Source organism: Hermetia illucens, chromosome 2 (genome assembly GCF_905115235.1).
Source record: "Hermetia illucens chromosome 2, iHerIll2.2.curated.20191125, whole genome shotgun sequence".
Taxonomy (NCBI): Eukaryota; Metazoa; Arthropoda; class Insecta; order Diptera; family Stratiomyidae; genus Hermetia; species Hermetia illucens.
The window spans coordinates 142,708,385-142,729,784 of NC_051850.1; the positions used below are offsets into that span (position 1 = coordinate 142,708,385).

Genomic DNA, 21,400 nt, shown 5'->3' on the forward strand with positions numbered 1-21,400 from the left:
CATTAAGGTACCCCACTGATATGCGCTTAAATGCCTCTATGTCAGCAGTGCTCAGGAATGTCTAGAGGAAGGGGGTCATTTTGAACGCTTGAGTTTTTCGCGAGCCTTGTCTCAAATTTCACGTGTTGTTAAATCAATCTTTTGCTCCGCCCGGAACATTTTAGTATTTGCAGACAGGTGTTGAAGCCCAACTTCTAGTTTTTCGGGATAACTTTTCCCTTTAGTTTGACTACGGCTAGTCAGGATTGTGCTTAACCGTGGCTCATTCTCATTTAAGTCATTACAATGTTTTCTGATGGACTTCCGGAATATGTGAACGTTCCTCAATAACGGTACCAAGCCACTCTAGAGTGCTCTTCCTTTCTTTAACTTTATTTCAGCGATACATATGGGCATTCTTTGTTTAACCGAGGCAAGGAGCTAGGATTCTGCGAAGCAATACCCTTCCTCTTGTTGCACTATATTATTGAACTCTGGTAAACATGGCGGAAATGTGAACCGAAACCGACAGGTTATCTTTAATGTATAAACCAGGCGCGTCCTCATGTCCTGGGAGCCGGCATCATACAGAGTATTGATTGCTAGGTTTTCGCTCAGAATCAAGAACATCTTAATCGTACAGTGCAATGCATCAAGAGAAATTTCTACCACAGAGGAGAACGAGGAATATAAGTTGCCAGCAACCGATTGAATTACAGCCGAACTGGTTCAATATGAAGGCGACCAATTACAATAAGAGGTTCATCAACTGATGCTTAAACGGGGCATTATCTGTCCCATACATAAAAGGATATCACGCACTGCAGCAGAAGTACCACGTTGCTGAGTACCATCTATAAGATTTTCTCTTATTGGGTTGGATAGCGCCATACACTCAGAACATCATTGGGCACTAACAAACAGGCTTCACACCAGGCAAACAAATCAGATTTTTCCCCTGAGGTAAGCAATGGGAAAACTGCTGAAATATGGCCATCAGTTGCACCATCTTTTCATTGACTTTAAAGCCGCCTATGACACCATAGCCATGATAAAAGTGAACATGGCCATGAGGAAATTCCATATCCCGACGAAAATGATAAGACTGGCTAGGCTAGTCCTTACTAATGTTCGAGGCCAGATAAAAGCAGCAAGATCACTCTCGAGACCATTCAACATCAACAACGGTCCAATACAACGGGGTTCCCAATCATGCGTCCCCTTTAACCTGGCCGTTGAGAAAGTGATTCGCGATGCAGATGTAAATGCGAGGGGCACCATCTTTTTAAGGCCACCCAACTACTGACCTACGCGGACGATATTGACATCATGGGATGAACAACCCGAGATGTATAGTCTACCTTCATCCGGATCGAGCAGGCAGCGCGAGATCTCGGGCTGCGCATTAATGAAGACACAAGTACATAGTGGCAACGTCAGCGCCAAAAACCAAAGAACGAACAAACAATTAAGATAGGAGACTACAACTTTGAGACCGTTGAAAATTTCTCCTATCTCGAGTTGAAAATCACAACCGATAACAACTATGACGATGAAATTCTACATGAGGATGGACGATTCCGTAGCCTACATAACAACGAAATCTAAGAGCGATACCACGACCGTCTGGTTGCGGATAAAATCCGATTCAACAGGTGACGGTGGGCGGTCACTTAACCCGTATCGATGAGGATGATCCAACCCGGAAAATCTATAAGGGCGATACTTATGGCAGAAAAAGAAGACCATGCAGACCCTGCCTGAGATTAAGCGATGGCGTAGGTCAGGACGCCAGGCAGCTTTTAGGGATATCGAATTGGTGGACTTCGTCGCAAAACTGGCGTATCTGTGGTTCCTTTTTAAGGCAGGGCTAAACCGGATACCGGTAGTTGCGCCGTTGATGATGATGAACTTCACTTTCGCTGCTTGCTCAACATTCTTAAAATGCTGTTTTCTCAACACCGACATTGAACTCAGACTGTTTCACGTCGATAGTCTTTCTGCGCTGCCATGCAAGATCAGCATATGAGAAGGTACCGCCACTGATACTCGGAAGCTCCAAGTTTTCATCAGCTCATTCCGTATCCCATCATTGGGGTGCTCTGGTCTCAGATAATATCAAACGAAAGACCTCACCAGCTTACAAGCCGGAAGCCGTGAGCTTGTTGGGGAGAAGATCCCATTCCAGGTTATGCCATACAATGGAACCACTGCCGTAGGATGGCCAATAAGTGAACTACGTGGCGCAGAACGGTCGAATAAGAGTGACATTTCACTGAAAAGTGGTGGAAACCGACAAAGATAGCGCATAGGTGCGCCATTTCCCTGGAGATGCGACCCCAATTTCTCCCGGGAATCATATGCCTTCGACTTCAGTAGAATCACGAAAAAATCATTAATATGTTTTGCGAGCGTTCATGGAGTGAGATTTAGTAGCTCTAGGCAGTTATCTAATATTTTCTGTCGGTCTGTCCGACCGGTGAAAGAGGGTTCGTCATAGGTCTGTTATTACTGAAGCCAAAAAGATTCTTGTTCACCATGCAGAAACTTAAGATGCCCAAAAACTTATTTCTGGAAGAATTGATGGCGAACAACATCAATGGAATGTTAGATATTGCCTTCTGTTTGTAGTTAAGTCTAAAATTGATAGACCAGCAGCTTACTCCAAACTACAATTTTATTTTATTATGTATATATATATTTCGGGAGCAACTTACTCCCTTCATCAGTACAAAGCAAGCTGATGAAGGGAGTAATTTGCTCCCGAAATATATATATACATAATAAAATAAAATTGTAGTTTGGAGTAAGCTACTGGTCTATCAATTTTTAACATCAATGGACACATACTTTACCTTCTCCTGAAAATCCATGGAGCTCTTCACTGATTAAAATTGAAGTCTGTGACTAGACGGCTAAGCGTAAGTGCAACGCTTGATATGATTCGCCTAATCAAACAATCGGGCTAATGAGTTTTAGGTAACCTGTAAATCTTGGGTATAGTGGATGTGTGAGAGCTGCTCTTCATTTTTACTTGGCAAATTAGAACCCCTCTACGCCTTTTGAAGTTCGTAAGGCCACTGATAAGCTGTTATTTTTTAATGCTCCAGGGCCTTTCTTTTAGTTTTACGGATTTATTTTCCTGGACGGGTCGCAATCTTGAGAGAAGGGATTCTGCTTCCTTATTATTTGTGGTTGATAGCCCTAGGCTGAACTTGCACCAACATATTTTTCTTCATTTTTATATATTCCGTTTTTGGAGAGCAACTTATTCCTTCCTCCAAGGTATGGATCATTCTTTTTAAGGAAATACCGAACTTTTCAAAAAAAATAATGTCATCTGTCATCCATTCATACATTTTTTTAAAATGCTTAATATTCCCCATTTCATTACATTAAGTAAGTTATTCTATAAAAATAATGCCTTTAGCCATCAATTAGATGGACGGATGGATGGATTACTCTACCTTGAAACAAAAAGGCCAGTTGCCATTTCTAGATACAGCCATTAACCACCCCAATGAATACATTCCACGTCCACCGGAAATCCGGAAACCCACAAAAAACCATCCCAGGTTCATCATTCTATAAAGTCAAATAAAAAATAGCCTATGGTACGATGACCCAGCGAATACCGCCGCTTCATATATATATTATAGATTAGACTACCTGAGCCTGGCAGACCTTGTCCCTTTGTGTGTATTTACAAGAAGAAGTGGCTCTGTTCGCTAAATTAGTGGTGGTAAATTGACCTTGCTCGTAGGATGAGATTTACTTGGCATTTCTTACCAAAACTCGTTAATATAAATACACCATAGCCACTATATCACGCTTTTTTTAGGGGAAAGGGGAACATAGAAGCGAGTGAGCGGGCTGACTGATTGATCAGGTGGGGCTCTGTTCTTGGCAGTACTTCAACGGGTACAGTCTCCATCCTGCTGGCGACTGTCAAGGGCGGAAACCACTCGCACAACTTAGTAGTCACGGACCTCAGATGGCGATGGGCTCACCTTCCATGTCAAGTTAAGGAGAATTTGTCCCGCTTATACCAAAACCCGATCGCGAGAGCTCCTGTGGCAGATGCGTGCAAATGCATACAAGATTACGACGGTCTGCATGGAGCACTGGCCCATAGGAGATCATTCTGGCAGGCTCGATATACCTTTCAATTCGCATTGCCGAAGCTGTACAGAAGAAAGTGAAACTATCAGGCATTTCCTTTGCAATTGGTCAGCTCTAGCTAGAGTCAGGCTACGGACACTAGGTAAATCATTTTTCGGCAATCTAAGAGAACTAGGTAAACCATTCTTGGTGAACCTCAGATATATTTCTAGCTGCAGAGTGTAAGAGCGTCGTGAATGCTACGGGCTGGCTCTGAAGATTTGAGCCGGCTGGACTTCTCGGAGCAGATGTTGACACCTACCTACATAATCTACCCTCATTTATTTGTAAGGAATTATGTGAGATAGGTCATAAATTCGTAACCTTTATCATGTGTGCTAATCAGAAAATGAGTTTGTAGCAGTATTGTTAATGCTATAATTTTACCATTCTAGGAGGGTCTGAAATCATATGGAATGTGTAATAACAATACACATGTAAGTGGTGAGCGATCATGGGAAATACCATCATCAGTGGCTGAAAACGACCAAGAGCGGGGAGCTATCCGAAAAATCTAAAAATCTGGCGCAATTAACCGTTCCTCTGAAGTTTCCATCAACACGCGCTTACTTGCATCCATTCTATCCAGGCTCCAAAAAATATGAGAGCAGGGTACCTTTATCATTACACAAAATTTCATGTGCCCTTAGCCAATGGATCCGCACCGGAAGCTGGTTTCAAGAAACCTTTGAGAACATGTGTCTTCCCAAACTACACTCTAAAAACTGCACCAAATCCACAGACATCAAAAGACGTCTCTTCAATCTTCACTAGTTTCCAAGAATGAAGATTTCCAATTCCATGTATGAATGTCAATACTGTGCTTATTTTAACGGAACATTCCACAATGAAGCCAGTACTTCCATTATTCGGTTGTGCCTGAAAGTTCTCGCTTGTTAGACCTGGCTAGAATGCCATGTGTCATGGAGAAAAGCGTCCTGATGATACAACCAACTGGTACTCGTTCGCCTACTTGCCCTTGACATGCTATCAAGGATGCTGCCTCAAAAGCGGCACTCCCTTATGAGCAAAACACCTAGTAAACCTGGAAATCCCGATCAAATGAAGGAAATCCTGGCAGATTTGATACCTGCTTAGTTCACACTTGGTAATACGGTACGAAGATGCTACACCCATGCTCGCATTAGATTTTTTTAGTACTTAGAAAGCTTCCAGATGTTTCAGAACTGAATCTCCAAGATTCAACAGACAAATGGAACTGACAGAGTGTAAAATATCGATTATCAACGAAAATTCCCCGCATCATAACATCTTGTTTTGTTTAAGAAAAGAGCTCCCCGGCTGATCCTTGAAAAATGGACTGTAACTAAATTGAGAGTCATATAGTCATAGCTCTTAAACGCCTACAGTCTGGTGGACCTCGACGCAAAACCAGGATGTCTCGAGTTCCTTATTAAGGCAGGTCGGTTTTTGCGCCGTTGATGATGATGGTGATATACGCGCTAGGTTTGGTCATAGATGATACTACATTTCGATATTTGCCCACTTGCGGCTTCAGCCCCAACTTCAGTCGTCTAATTCTCAAAAGGACTATGCAAATGAAATAACTACTGCTACCTTGAATTAATATTAAGGGCTGCTAAAATAATAACGAATACCAAAGCATCCTTATGGAGAATTAATTATAAAGTAATCAACTGACCTACAAAGCCCATCCTCATGCCAAGCCTCATCCAAACGAGAATTCCACAATACTCAAAACTCTCCGAAACCTTCCAAATAGATGACATAGTCAAATAATCCTTTCAAACCAAAATCATCATAAAACTGTTGCTCTCCTAAAAAACTAACATCTAATATCCTGAATAGCCCAAATGCATGGCGGAGGATACCATTCATACATATTTTGCTATTCGGTACATGGCAATGCGAAAATAGGATCTTTCCTCGTCGCTTATCCTGAAAAGGTGTCCTGACAGTTTCCGTAATGAGTTGCCCGGAATGCGGACAATCTAATTACAAACTTTATAAACTCATGGAAAATAATTGCTATGAAAACATTATGCATATGATTTTGAGTAGATAAAATGATTTCAGAGGGAAGCACTAGGGCTGCCGCTTGAACGAAGATTTTTAATTAATTTGCAGGTTTCTTTGTGTTCAGGTTTTCTGAAAATTATGGATAAAAGTTGGCACATGCAAAATGTTTTTCGTTCTTCTTCAGTATTCACCGGGAATACCATGTCATAGAGTTGGGGTTATTGTTTCTATTTCAATGGAAATTTATATTTTTATCTCTGAACAATTGCGGGTGAAGTGGATAGAAACGACAACGGAAATTCAGAATTGAATTTGTTCTCCGAAAAATTGTTTAAAAATTTGCAGGTAGGGGTGAGTATCCAGATTCATTTCTTACTTGTTCTAGGAAAAAGATCTGTAATTATTGAATTTTCCAAATTTATATATGTTTTCTTTCGAAGCCTCTAAGCTTAAAGCAAGAGGAACAGGTAGCTCGGCAATGTATGTCTTCATGAAAGTCAGGTTTATTGTCATCATACATAGGTATCATAATCTTTTAATACAACTGGAACGAAATGGATTCTCCTTCTATTCATCCGAAATCGCTTTTCTTCAAATCGATCTTCGCTATTTTGTGGGCAATCATGTTTAATTTCTGAGTTGGCTTAAATATGAACTGAAAGCTTATCCCTGTTGACCACCCTTTCCACTCGATTTTTCAGATCTTTTATCATTCATTAGGAGATCGGGTCAGGGTTATCCTTTAAGGCCGCAATTCACGTTCAGTTCGGTCTGTCAGTTAGACCTGAATATCCACAGTTGACCAGCGGCGGGAATGTGGATGGGATGCGACTGATCTGTCAATGTGGGCTCTTCAGGCGGCCAGTGATCAAATGAAACAGGCCTACATCTTTTTTAGACTGTGAGCGAAAATTTCATGTTTGTTTAGGTTGTGAACTAGAGATTTTTACGGGCAGCTTTATCACTGGCAAACATTTGTTTATAAATGCTCACACACGAAAACATCTTAATTTTTGCTCCAAGGCCTTCCACATCCAGAGTTGAACTAATGATGCCGTTTGACTTCCCGGTATGTGGACGGTCCTTTCAATACAACTGGCTAGGTGCACTACGGAAACTTCTGGCGCAACTAACGAGCCGAACTAGACATGAATGGCGGCATTTAAGGACTAACTGAAAGCATCATCCAAGTACCGGCAAGCTAAGCGGCATACTTAATTCACCTCGAGTCTTGGGAGGTGTTGGGACGTCAATTTGAGATATTTTTGTGTGTGATCATTTATAAAAAACGTCCACCTGCTATCCAGATGCCCGTTAACAGCTCTCGCTCCCAACCTAAACAAACATGAAATTCTCGCCCACTGCTTAAACAGCCTGTGTATGACAACAGTCTACAGGGCGCATCAACGCACACACGTACCGGGTTTTCTTGAAGTGTGTTAGAGCACTTCATTCAAGACCGTAACGGTACACTACAGTAGACTGCAGGAAGCAATGTGGTCAGCACTGCGCTCGCCCGAGATTATTGCCCTGATTTGACTCAGGTACTCATTCACAGCTGAGTCGACTGGTATCCGACGTCAAATCACGATACAAATTCCACTGCCACCAGTGAGATTTGAACGGCGACCTTCCGTACGACAGCCTTGTGCTCTAACCACTCAGCTATCCGGACACATGAACTGACCGTGTATGGTGACCTTTATACGTTTCGTTTATAGTTTGCCAAGTAGTGGTTTTCAGCGTTGCTTACTGATCGTCGAGCCGCCACGGATAGATGGCGAGAATACTTCGAGCAAATTTCAACTGAAGAATTTGCTCATCCTCCACTTCCACAATCATTGCCGACATTTGGAGCAGTTCCACCAGTCAGCGCAACTGAAGTCGAGGAGGCAATAAAACAAATGAAATCGGGGAAAGCAACGGGACCTGACGACATCGCATCTGAGCTCTGGAAAGCAAAGAGCTGGGACCCAACACCGTGGCTGAGTGAATTCTTTAACCGGGTTATTCAGGAAGGAAGAACACCATCTGACTGGCAAGAAAGTACCACTGTTCCAATATGGAAAAAGAAAGGTAGCCCAGCCGAATGTTCAAATTATCGTCCGATCCGGTTACTTTCCCATACCATGAAGATTTTTGAACGCATTCTTGACAACCGTATTCGCGAAATCGTTGAAATAACCGTGAATCAAGCCGGATTTGTCAAGAACTGCGGAACTACTGACGCAATACACGCTGCGCGGTTACTCATGGAGAAACACCGTGAGAAGCATCGCCCTCTTTACATTGCCTTTCTGGATCTAGAGAAAGCGTTTGACCGTGTACCACACGAACTCATCTGGTATGCTTTACGACAACACTTCGTGCCAGAAGAACTCGTGCGCTGGGTTCAATTGCTCTACCACGATCCGAAAAGTAAAGTTCGAAGTATGGCGGGTGTATCAAAACCGCTTCGTGTCTCTGTTGGAGTTCATCAAGGAAGTGCCCTCTCACCACTCCTCTTTGTCCTTGTTATGGACACCGTCACACGGGATATCCAACGTCCAGCGCCCTACACACTGCTTTATGCAGATGATGTTTTCCTAGCATCTGATAGCAAAAATGATCTCGAGCAACTTGTTCAAAAATGGAATGATCGCCTCATGCAACACGGTCTCAGATTGAATTTAAACAAAACTGAATTTTTGACGACCGATCCCCATGAAACAGGCACAATCACTGTCAGCGGCAGTGATCTGCCCAGATCTGAGCGATTTAAATACCTCGGGTCAACGCTATCAGCCAATGGAGAACTGCGTTATGAAATTGCTTCACGCATTAACGCAACCTGGATGAAGTGGCGTTCCACAACTGGTGTCCTTTGTGATCGACGTATCAACGAACGTCTCAAATCTAAAATTTATCGCAATGTTGTCCGTCCAGTCGCTCTCTATGGTTCTGAGTGTTGGCCGACCATAAAAGACAATGAACGGCGTCTCGCGGTAATGGAAACGAAGATGCTACGTTGGACTAGGGGCGTCACACGTTTAGATCACATCCGAAATGAGGATATCCGCGATCGTTATGGGGTTGCACCGATCGTGGAAAAGTTGCGAGAGAGGCGTCTTCGATGGTATGGTCACGCAATTCGTGCAAACGAGAATTCACTTGCAAAGATTGGTCTGAACATCGAAGTCGATGGTAAACGACCAAAAGGCAGACCTAAGCAACGGTGGCTTGATACGCTGGACGGGGATTTGAAAGCCTCGAAATTGCACCCAGATCAGGCATTCGATAGAGCCAAATGGCGAAGCCGATCACGACGAGCCGACCCCGCTTGTGAACGGGACAAAGGCTGAAGAAAAAGAAAAGGAAAAGAAGAAACATTGATCGCAGCTTAATTATGATTCAGATTGTCTATATATATATATACTATATACTATGAAGTCAGTGTATTTGATTATCATTAAATGAGTTCCACGCTTGAAGTAAGCAAACTACTTTGAGTAGTTTTGGGCAAGTTTCTTGGCTGTTCTAATTTCCTTCCAGCACAGAGCACTCATATAGTTATTAGTGCTGAAGGTTCCAGTTAATGTGAGCTTCCGGATGTCTACATCCATTACGCTGAATTTAGTTCGCAGTGAAGCTGATGCTCAGGCGAAATCATTTCAGGCCAGAGGAAGTGGTCGCTGTTACCGGATCAAATTTTAAGGAATTTCATTTATATTTGCAACAGGGTATATAGTTTTTTCAGACTGTCGGCCCAATATATCGACAATTCACGGTAAAAAGGTAGTAGGATCACAGGGTGAAAACGTGGAGTGGTACGCACGACGAAGCATAAAACCGGGGATAGCTGCCACACCAATACCTGTTGTTTCATTGCCAAACACTATATCCACCTTCGCATGGTGATCGCTGGGATTTCTTCCATAATGAAAAACTGCAGTCAAAAACGATATAAATTGTAACAAATGGTTCTCCGGGTTGGAGGTTGGGTATGTGGTTTGTAGCTTTAGTTGTCCTCAGTGGTTAAGTGAAGTTGGGTAGGGTTTTAAAATACCGGACAAGGCAATGAAAACGTATAAATATTTATACATTTTCTCACGAAAATTACGCTCCTTGGACAGGGCGGAAATTGGTAACCAGCTTGTCAATAGCATGTGGCATTATATTGCTGAAGTCACAAGTCAAAGTGAACACTGAAGTAATCTAAAACACAGGCCTCCGCAACACATATAACGAGGAAATGGATGCTGCAATAATCGCAGCTTGCAGGTTTTGAAGATGAAGCATGGATAAATGATCTTCACAACCACCGGAAGGACGTTGTCATTAATGCGGCCACAGACATATTTGGACCTATTCGCAAAAAAAAGTCTGGACAACTAGTTAGATAGTGAATATAAGCTAATACCGAAGTGGAGGAATATTACATACCGGGCAATGCTGCGTTCTCTAAAAATGCCGGCACGCGAGACCTATATCCAAATCCGTCGATCTGACTCTACAGGCAGAAAAAGGAAATCTGAAAAATGTGTCAACTTAAAAAATGCAGCGTGCAGCTATATTAGCCGCAGAAGTTTTAAGAGCGTGAGCAGCATGAACCTTTATACACCTCGAAGTTGATCCTGGCGAAGAGGCAAAGCGGATTATTGACTGTATGGTCATAATTTAGGTATGGGTTGAGTATTTTAATGAGCTGCTCAGCAATTATAATACCGCCGTGTTGGAGTCCCGCCAATTGAAGGCTACGGACAAATACTGCCACCACCAAGTATGGAAGACAGCGTTCGTGACATTCATTGGCTTAAGAACCGCAAGTTCCTCCGAGTCGATAGAATTACTGCCGAACTGGTTAGATATGGAGGGGACCAACTACAACAAGCGTTTCATCAGCATATGGCCAAGGTTTAGGACAACGAATCATTGCCTTATAATTGGCAACAAGGCATTATCTGCCCCATATATAAAAAAAGAGACATTATGCAGTGCAGCAATTATGGAGGTATAACGCTACTGAGTACATTATATAAGATATTCTCCGCTATATTACTAAGTAGGATAGCCCCATACGCCAAGAACATCATTGGCCCATTCCAAAGAGGTTTCACTCTTGGAAAATCAGCAACAGCTTTTCTCTCTACAGGAAATGATGGAACATTAGTTGCACCATCTTTTCAACGACTTCAATGCTGCCTATGATAGCCAGGTTAAAACTGCACTAACCTTTTAAAATCGACACAACTTTTGCCCTATGCTGACGATATCGAAATCAGGGGAGGAGAACCTGAGATCTACAATCTACCTTCATCCAGATCATCCACCACCGGGTCAAAGGTTTTACTGTACAAGACGGTGATCTTGCCAATTCTCAGTTTCCGAAAAATAAACTTGAGTTCTTAACAGGCGAATTTTTAGTCGCGTTCGAAGGAGGATCTTCCGAAGAATTTTTGACCCCGTACAAAAGCTTGCATACCGACTAAATCTATGGACGATACCGTGACCATCTGGTTGTGGTTAAAATTCAGTTTAATAGGTTGCGGTAGATGGTCACTTGGCCAGTATGGATGAGGATTATCCAGCCCGGAAAGTCTATTAGGTTAATATTTATGGTAGAAAAAGAGGTTGATCATGCCTCTTATGAAGCGATGGCTTCAGCCAGGATGACAGACAGCCTCGAATTTGTGGACATTGGCGCGACACCGGATTGCCTGTATTTTCTTATTAAGGCAGACTTAGACTTGATACCGCTTGTTAGGCGTATCAAATAGTAAGCTTCGTCATTTTGTTCAAGATGTGGGAACGCAGGTACATGAGATCCAATAAATTGAAATTGTGCTTAGAAAAAGTTCTCTCAACACTGATGTGGGAGAACACCATCTGGAAAGGAATAGTCGTTAATACTGGAATGCTGCAAGCGTTTGTCAACCCTTGCTTTTATCGTATCATCGAATTATTTATTATCTGAGTTTCAATCGGAAGACCTTCAAAAAGATAAAGGTGATCTACACTGGTCCCCGATATAGAAAGAACGTAAATGGGGAATCCATTCAAAGGAATACACTATCCCTGGGTGACCAACGAATCGATTGCTTTAGAAAACCATTTACAGGCTCAAGAGAAGTGGACGCTCGTGAAGAAAGCCAAAGTACACTGGCGAGATGAGTCAAGAAGTAGATAGGCTACGCGCCCCATTGACAATTTAGATACGTGGTTAAGTGACAAGCATTCGCCATGCTTGTGTGATCTTACTTCTACAAGATGGGGAAGAAACGATCCCCAGACTATGTGTTTTGCAATGGATAGCCTCAATCTTACCTTTTTCTCATGTGAAAGGTGGAATGGGATTCGCTAGCAATTTAATGCTGTCAGAGGGGAGCTCCCTCTAGTCAACGCAGTGAGGGAGATGCTCTGGAGTCCTTTCAGATGGGGCACGTTACGCATGCAAAATAGGCTCGACCCGTTGAAGGGACCGCATGGCAAAGTCTTCCTTGAACTCATGCCTCTCTTCTTCTGCTTCTCGTGAAGCAGCAGAGCAAGAGGGTTAGCCTGAAGTAGTAGGATAGTTCTCGGACAACCGGGGAGTGTTTAGTTGGCGGTCAATAGCGTACCGTTGCCGGAGTTAAACACTTTGTGCATAAATGCATTCACATACCTTATACAAAAATGCAAAGGTGAATAATAATCTGTAGCAGAAAAGTGTGTTCAGCATTGTGTTCGTTTCGAGTAATTACCCTGCCTTATATCAAGTACTTGAAAATAGATGAGTCAACTGATATCAAACCATTGAGATTTCAGCCACAATCGTACGAACCCCTAAGCTTTCCGGACATATACAGATAGTTTTGTTTTACATTGATCATAAAAAGAATGCAATCACTTAAATGTATCCATAATCAGACCAAACGATAATATCGCATAGATTAATTTGCTGTCATATAGCTAAGAAAAGGGCTGCTTCTAGTCGTAAGTTACTGCTGACGGGCCACAGGTTTCAGAAAGGCTGCATAAGTACAGAACAGGGAAGCAGTGATCCGCTGATTTCATCTTGATATCGGAAATTAAGATTAAAGCGAAGCAGTCTATGAAGCAATTGACACTAGCATTAGTGGAGAGCAAGAGGACAATCTAGAATTAATATCACATTCGATATATATATGGTCGCCATTCTCCCCTTGATGGGGTATAGCGCATCAACAATACCTACGCACCATCGTTTGCAGTTACCCGAAATGCGCTTCAGCTACCCCCAAGACTTCCTGAGACACTCACACTCGTCCTCTACGGTTCTGCACCAAGTGCTTTTTGGGCAACCCGCTCTTCGGCCGTCTTGGGAGAGTGGATTCCAGCGCATGGTGTAGCCTGCAATGCAATTGTCGCCTCTCCTTAAAGTATGATCTATCCACTGCCACTTCCACCTTTTGATCACAGTGCGTACGAGTGGCAGGCCTGTGCGCCCACCGGTCTTTGTTTGAGATGGTGTCAGGCCAGTGCACTCCGATTCCACGAAGTAGACAGGTACTGACAAAGGCTTGGAGCTTTTGGATAACAGTGGAATTCACTTTTCTTTTTATTGCATTTGGCACTCTAAATGCGTCGGGCGACATCCAGTTTGGTGCCACCGTTAGAAAAAACAACGATTCCTAGATATATAAATTAATCGACGTTTTCGATGCTCTGCCCATTAATGCAAACAGGGAGAATGCGATGACCATCAGACTGAGAACCTTGATTTCATTAGTGTTTATTTTCAGACCAACTCTACTTGCATCTCTTTCCAAATCGAAAGCCGAAACAGCGTAGTCGAGGTGTTTGAGAAAAGATATCATTGTCCATTGAATTCCTCCTCGTCCTCGGGACAAGGCAGCATGAAGAACGTCACCGATACAAGAAGAAGTAATATCGAGAGCAGGATGAAACTCTGGCGGACTCCACTTTGGACCTCAAAATCCCTTGAGATTTTACCTAGGTGCAGCGAATATCTAAATTCTGCCCGTCGTTCCAGTATGATCCGTAGGGTACTGATATGGTCAATACAGGAGGATCCCGAACCGAAACCAGTCTATCTATCAATGAAGCTTCCAAGATGTTCTTTGATGCGTTCTCGAATTATCTTTGCAACGGCATGCAAATACCCCTAATGTTTTCAAACTCAAAATGGGTCCCCGTTTTTGGGATCTTGACCATCATCCCCTTTTTCCACTCTTTGTCTTGGATTCCCAAGATTTTAAGGAGCAGATCAAACATCACAGCAAGAAACCGATAAAGAACTCTGCGGAGAGATCTTCAACACCAACGGCTTTACTCCGTTTGAATGCATTGATGGCCGGAAAGATTTTTCTTCTGCTTAGAGGAGCAGTCGCAGGTTCGCTGTGACTAGCCATTTCAACCACAAGTGGTGGTGAGGAACAACGGTGAAGTGTTCCTTCCACCTCTTCAGTTGTTCACCATCCTGGATGAGAACTCGACCGTTGACGTCCTTCACAGGACCATCGAAAGATTTACGACCACGTGTAAGCTCTTTCTTGACCAACGCAATAACAAATTCTCTCATGTCACGGCGTACACTATGCTGAACTTCCTGGGATTTCGCTTGGTATCGGAGTTCGAGCGCGTCATGCCCGCCTTCGCTCGCAACAGCCAGTAAAGCTTTCAACCTCCTCCGTTCATCGATCTGTTCCCACGATTCCGTGGTCAGTCATACCTTATGTAGCTCCTTCGGAACGTGGCTGACAAACTGTGTAGCACCCGAGAATAGAGCACTTTTCATGGCAGCGCAATGTTCACCGATATTTTCAGGCGTGTTACTCAGTATTTCAGCCGGTCGATCAGCAAGATCGCTCGGGTCATACAAGCGATTGATGTTGAAATTAGGGGATCGCAGCTCTCCAACCCTGCGGGAAGTAGCGGACGCAACACTCAGGTGAACGCGAACGACCATCAGATGGTGATCCTTTTCGAGGTCGATGTCAGCACCTCTCTTGTTATTCACATCCAACCGACAACTCCTAAATTTACTGCTGATCGTGAAGTAGTCGATCTAATTGCTCGTATGGGGTCGACCAGTTCAAACCGAACTGACTTTATGGCAGGCGCTGTGCTCGAACAATGTGGACCCAACGACGAGGCGTTGCAGAAATCCACGTACCTTTACCATTATCATTATAGATCACCCATTACGATAACCATCTCAGCTTTACGAGGCCTCCCCTGAACTGCGTTTAATTGCTCGTAGAAAGCATCCTTCACCACTTGTTCACTGTGGAAAGTCTCCGTTGGTGTGTAGCATTGTACAATTATGATGGTCCTTAGCCTGGACCGGAATCTTGCAGTTAGAAATTTGTTAGAAAAAGGGTCGGAGGTCAAGAGACCGCGCCTTACGGTAGCCGTCAGAAGCAGCCCGACACCGGATTCACGTCTACGTTCACCTGACTTTCCAGAGCAAAAACACATTGCCAATGGTGTGGCAAGAGGGAGAGGGCAGAGGAGTACTCTCCAGTGTCCCACCATATTACTTCGTTGGACCCAGAATGTCAACCTTACACCGTTGGAATTTTTGCTCAAGTTGCAGAAAGTGAGCATGCTGAGGACCCTTGCTACCGTTGTCGAGGAGCGTACGCACATTCCAGAAACCAATCACAGCCCGTTTTCTATAGCAAAAGGTCGTTGCAAACTGGTCAGTGCTTATCCGAGGCGTTCTTGACGTTTCGGTAGCAATAAAGTTTCAAAATTTGCAACTTGCTAGCCCACAAATTTCCCTTTTGGTTGCCACTTACGACACGAATGATTTTTTAGGCCCCAAATCACAGGGTGCATTTTAATATAGAAGGAAATATTGAAGGATTTGTCAAATGACTAAGTAAATCCAAAAATGTAGGCTGAACTCCAATATTTTAGTTATAAGAGTTACGTACTAAGTACTGTGAAGTAGCTTTATAAAATTTGCATAGATTGGAATTGACTGAACTTAATAATTGCAAAGTTTTTGTAAATCTCACAAATCCAGAAATCATAAAAAGACCCGGAGCAAATCCTGTCCTTTAGGATCGGATGTACATATGTATAAGCATAAAATTGCTCATCTTTCTATTCATTAGCTTCAGATGGTAATAAAGTGCAATTGGATCTGCGAATTGATCTCACATCGAGCAGATATGCATTCCATGTGGTGGATGAAGGAAGACGCTTGTTTTATCTTCTGACAATTTCGTAAAATATCGCAAAAATTGTGAATTGTGGGAACCAAACAATGCCGTCAGGGTGGATGTGGATGGATTCTTTGGCATAAGGGAGGATTAGCAACCCCTCGTCGATATGGAAATTTGCTTAGAAGATATGAATCGAGCAAAACCCTTATGCTAATTCCAGTTGCATGCGCTTGCAATAAAAACCAAACCGAATCAAACTATCTACGAAATACTCAAGACTGATGTGAAAACGGATATTCCAAGAATTCGGAAACAATTTCCCATATTCCACCCCCAGGAATATCTCCAACCCTGCGATAACTTCCGCTGTCTAATAATAATACAATAAAATCGAGTCACTTCATAAAGTGCTGACCGTGGAACTGGACTCTTCGAAAAAAGTATTCGAAGTATTCCATTTCGGAAATAATGTTAGGGAATTTTCATTATACAGTAATTACAGTAAATTAGGGGCGCGTGCTAAATTCGCCCAATTTACATTCAAAATGACACAATAAAGGTCCTTCCGTGCCAATGGAATGAGTGATAAAGAATCACTTCACAGGCGGCCGAGTTCAGCGTGGCCGGCACGTTCGGAATTTACGCTCAGCTAATAGCGACCGGCCGGCAGTTATGGAAGTGTCCTTTGTCTGTCGAACATTTGTGCGTACTATTAGACTATGTTAAATTACAAGGTTTATTATCTGTGTCACGTTTCTTTATTGCGAGCCCCAAGCTATAAATCACTGAGCCAACGCTCGAAAACAGACGAACACTCACCTTACTCTCCTCCGCTAATGGGCCTTGTGACGATCTCCTGAAACGATAGACAAAGAAATGATGAAAATGGTGGGAAATTGAGAATCTGAACATTAAATTGAATTTTGAATGACGTGAAATTGCGAGATACATAACTTAATTGAAAACTCGCTAATTGATATAGTTCGGAGAAGAAATTCTTCCAGCTAATAATGTGCGTCGATTCTAGTATTCAAGGCGCTCCAAGAAAAGTCCTGAAGAACGAACGCCTTTCAGAATATTTCAACTCTACCCATCCATCTGTCTGCCGCAGTCAATTTTTGCTAATGTAAATACATGTATACATATGTTCTTGGGAAATTCATTATTCGCTGACCCATTTTCTATAGCAATAGCAATAAGAAAGTCATTAAATGCACAATTCCACCTAGGAAAGGTGTTACGATTGTAAAGTACTTTCCGACCTTTACCGAAAACTCGCCACAACATATGATTATGCCAATAACAAGTCCTCTCGTCGGAAAAGTCCTTACACGGATCGAGTCAAAGCACGGAAAGGACCAGACCTACAGGCCTCATCACATGTGATATGAATTGGAAATATCAAAGCAAAGGGACCAGATGAATGAGCAAACCATTCCATCAACAGTTTAGGACAAGGACTAAAATGCACACATATACATGAATATGTAGGTCTGTCAATGACGTAACAGGAAGTTATTCCGTCCGCTCGACCGGTACACAAGGAACAGCCTTCAATTACGTGAAGAGTATATGCGCCGCCATGGCAACTTATATGTCACTCACATATCCTTCAAATTGCTTCGACAGTTATTAGTATTTATGAGCTCATGCATTATAACCCGGACTATGACGATGACGATGGTGATATTCGATGGAGATGACTGTTGGGAGCTGTTTGCTTGGCACTGATTCCACCAAATGTACAATGCGGACTTTATCAACCACAAATCACTGGTGGGCTGAAAAGGGGGATAATGTGCCTGTACGGGATACATAATAAGCAAATTAGCTCAAGCAAATACGATGGTAAAGTTTCGCCCCATAAGTGTCGTTGATGAGGAAAAGAACAACGTACTATTTCATGGGGCACTCAATGGGAGACCTAGCGGATTTGATAAGGGCGAAATGTTCAAACTTTGACATCAAAATTTCCGAAAAGTGGAGGGTCAGGTATGCGGATAAAAGGTAGGAAATTTCAAGTGGGTTCCCTCAAATAGTACACCGGCACCGTGCGAACATTATTCTATTTCGAACTCAGCCGCACTGACGAGACAGAGAAATTTGAATATCTTCACGGTCATTATATCCTTTTTATATTTCCTAACTTAATTTACATCGAGAGCCCAAAGCAGAACTCCGTTAGTGTAAATTTAGCATAAAGATGTATGCGTATAGACTTTGCATAATTTTGCAACCCTTCCATCTAAAGACTGACCTTTCAGATGTTGTTATAGACTGCTTGTTAATGTGTTCAATTATAATGTGACCCTGGATGGTCATGGCCATGAAAACTGGCCAAAATATCAACCCCAAATAATATGAAAATTGAAATAGCTGGGGTGGCTACTGGCGGTGAACGTGTGATTGAGCTGAGATATAAGATATTGTACATCAATTTTTTATCCAATGAATCAGACCTCGACTGTAGTGTCTGAAGTGGTTGTTGGCCCCACACTTTGCGAAGAATTTTCGCGCCTTCTTCGGCTTGCTCTGAAGTCAGCATCTAGTTGTCCACATTCTATAGTTTCTCTTCGCACACCACTTTTCATGATTTCCCGTCCCGTCCGTTCCCCTACGCCCTAATCTAAATCCACAATTATTAAAATTTACTCTCTTCAATTTTCTCGTCAGAATTAATTCGTCTTCCATTTATCACTGGTTTAATAAGTTAATTATCTTATGAATAAAAATATCTACTTACTTTTCTTATAATAACGAATGATAGTAAATAGTAACTTCCGCGGTAGTCGGTCCCAAACCCGGTTGTGAAAGGAGAAGGAATGGCTGTACGCTACCGGAAAGGAAAATGCAGGAACTTTGCAGTCTTGCAGATAACTCTCTGAGGAAGCTATCCCCACACCTGGCAGCTAGGGATAAAATGCACTACCAAAAATGAGAAGAAGAAATTTGAGGTCCGGTACGGATAACCGGCGGGAGTCGTCTGGCTTGGTGACTGGGTCGGGCTCTCGTAATGGACAGCAGGGCGTCGAAACCGCTAGTCGTGGAGTGGTTCGACGTTTAGGCGCCACGACAACCAGGACCATAGCTCCCCTGATGCAGCTGTTTCGCCACAATCTGTGGCGACCACTTCAGCAGGTTCGCGTAGGCAGGGGATGAAATGGACTAAAGAAGTGAACCTCTTCATCATCCGCCCCTACTACGAAATAATGGGGCGGATACAACATCTTACCGCCCCTTGTAGCATCAGAGATTCGTCGAGCGTTTCCTGCAATTCACGCACGTGACTGTGCAGCGAGTTGCAGACCAATACCACTTTATTACTCGCAGCGACACAATCCCGGCCACCATCAGGGAGCGTGCTCGACTTGAGGTCATGGGGGAAACTGGTGACCGAGAGTCGACGGGGGTAGAGGCGGCAGCATCAACAACACCACACCGCACTGCAGGCAACAGTTTCAGTACTCGCCGAAGCACTCTTCTCCACCGTCCAGAAAGAGGTTTCCGCTGAGGTTCGGGACGAATTCCAAAGAGCGTGCATAGAATTCTCCGATATGGATCCTTTGCAAAGACCAGGTATTCCCAGGTTCTAGGCATCTCCAACAACTCCGGGGATTCTACCTCAAATCAATGATGAGATCGCATCTCGGCTGTGTAGTGATATGTCGTTGCTGCAACTACAATCACTTGTGTATTGTCGTACAGTTGCGGCTATCAGATTGCAAGGTCAGAAGATTCGCTTTCGTGTTATTGGTTTGAGTGATGAAAGATTATGGAAAATTCGTATGGAACGTCGGTGGGACTTACTAAGGCTGATTTAGATCAGCACTGGCAATGCCAGCAGACGGGTCAGAAATAAATTGCAGAGGGTTTACCGGAACTATGCCATCCCCTGTGAGACACACGTAGTTGAGATTCTGGAAACAGTCAAGCAGAAACTTCCTGTCAGATGCACTCGTTTACAACGGTATGGCGAAAGTCATTCGAGACGTGTCCAGAATGCAAGATACGCGAGGAACCAGCGGAGCTTTTTCAGATCTCTCAACGAATCCCAACAGAGCGTCCAGACAGTACAGTTTTCGGTGAGGGGAGCGAAAGCGTATTGGGGTGGACTTTGGGGGTTACTCGCCCAGCATGCTGAGTCGATCACCGCCGAAGGCACCCGCCATGCACCCGACGCGCCGTAGACAGCTCGAAGAACTGAAGGGGCCCTGGATCGGGTGCAGAACTTCTGGTATGAGAAATTTACCAGCGTACACATTCGGTTGGCACACAGTATAAATGAGGTCATGAGTCGGTCGGAGGAATTTCCACCCTTCCCCACTGCAGGGATTACCTGCCTTATCCCTAACAAGGACACGGTGGAAGACCGATTACTTGCTTACCAACCCTCTACAAATTCATAACGCCCTTTATTAGTGGAAGGGTCAATGCGCACCTCGAGACCAACAACATTCTGTCCGAGGAGCAGAAGGGCTGCCGAGTTGTGTCAAGGGGTTGCAAAGAGCAACTCATTATCGACTCGGTAGTTGTAGGACAAGCAACTAGAGGCCAAAGAAACCTCTTTAGTTCCTATATCGATTATGCAAAGGCTCTCGATAGCGTTCCGCATACCTGGTTAATCGATGTCCTACATTTGTGTCGCATTGATCCGATACTAATAAAGGTTTTGGCGACAGTCATGGAAGGGTCGCATACCACCTTATCATTGCGTACAACTGAGGGTGCTAATACCTCAGAGCCCATTCGTATACAAAGGTGCATCTTCCAGGGGGATTCGTTGAGTCCTCTTTGGTTTTGTATGGCACTGAACCCCCTTCATGGCCACTGAATGAAGATAGAGGGCATGGTTTTGCAATAAAGTATGGCCTACGTGCTAAGTACGAACTGACACACTTGATGCACTTAGATGACATCAAGCTGTATGCTGGTACTGACGGCCATCTTAGAAGTCTGTTGCGAATAGTAAACATTTTCAGCCGTGATATTCGGATGGAGTTTGGATTAGACAAGTGTCGAATCCAAGCCATCCGCAAAGGTCATCATAAGCCGCATGCCGGACATAGCATTGATGACCTCCACAGCGAAGCTATGACCGAGACAGACTTCTACAAGTACTTAGGAAT

At 43.5% G+C, this 21,400-nt stretch overlaps 1 protein-coding gene across 3 annotated transcripts in view; it reads right to left on the reverse strand.

The window, feature by feature from the left end:
- The window catches only part of LOC119649607 (connectin), a 639,962-nt gene that overhangs the window by 367,539 nt on the left and 251,023 nt on the right, over nucleotides 1–21,400 (reverse strand). For all 3 annotated transcript variants that reach the window (XM_038051827.1, XM_038051826.1, XM_038051825.1), the window contains one exon: nucleotides 17,094–17,130. The gene's annotated coding sequence lies outside the window, so the exon portion shown is untranslated. The remainder of the gene's footprint in view (nucleotides 1–17,093; nucleotides 17,131–21,400) is intronic.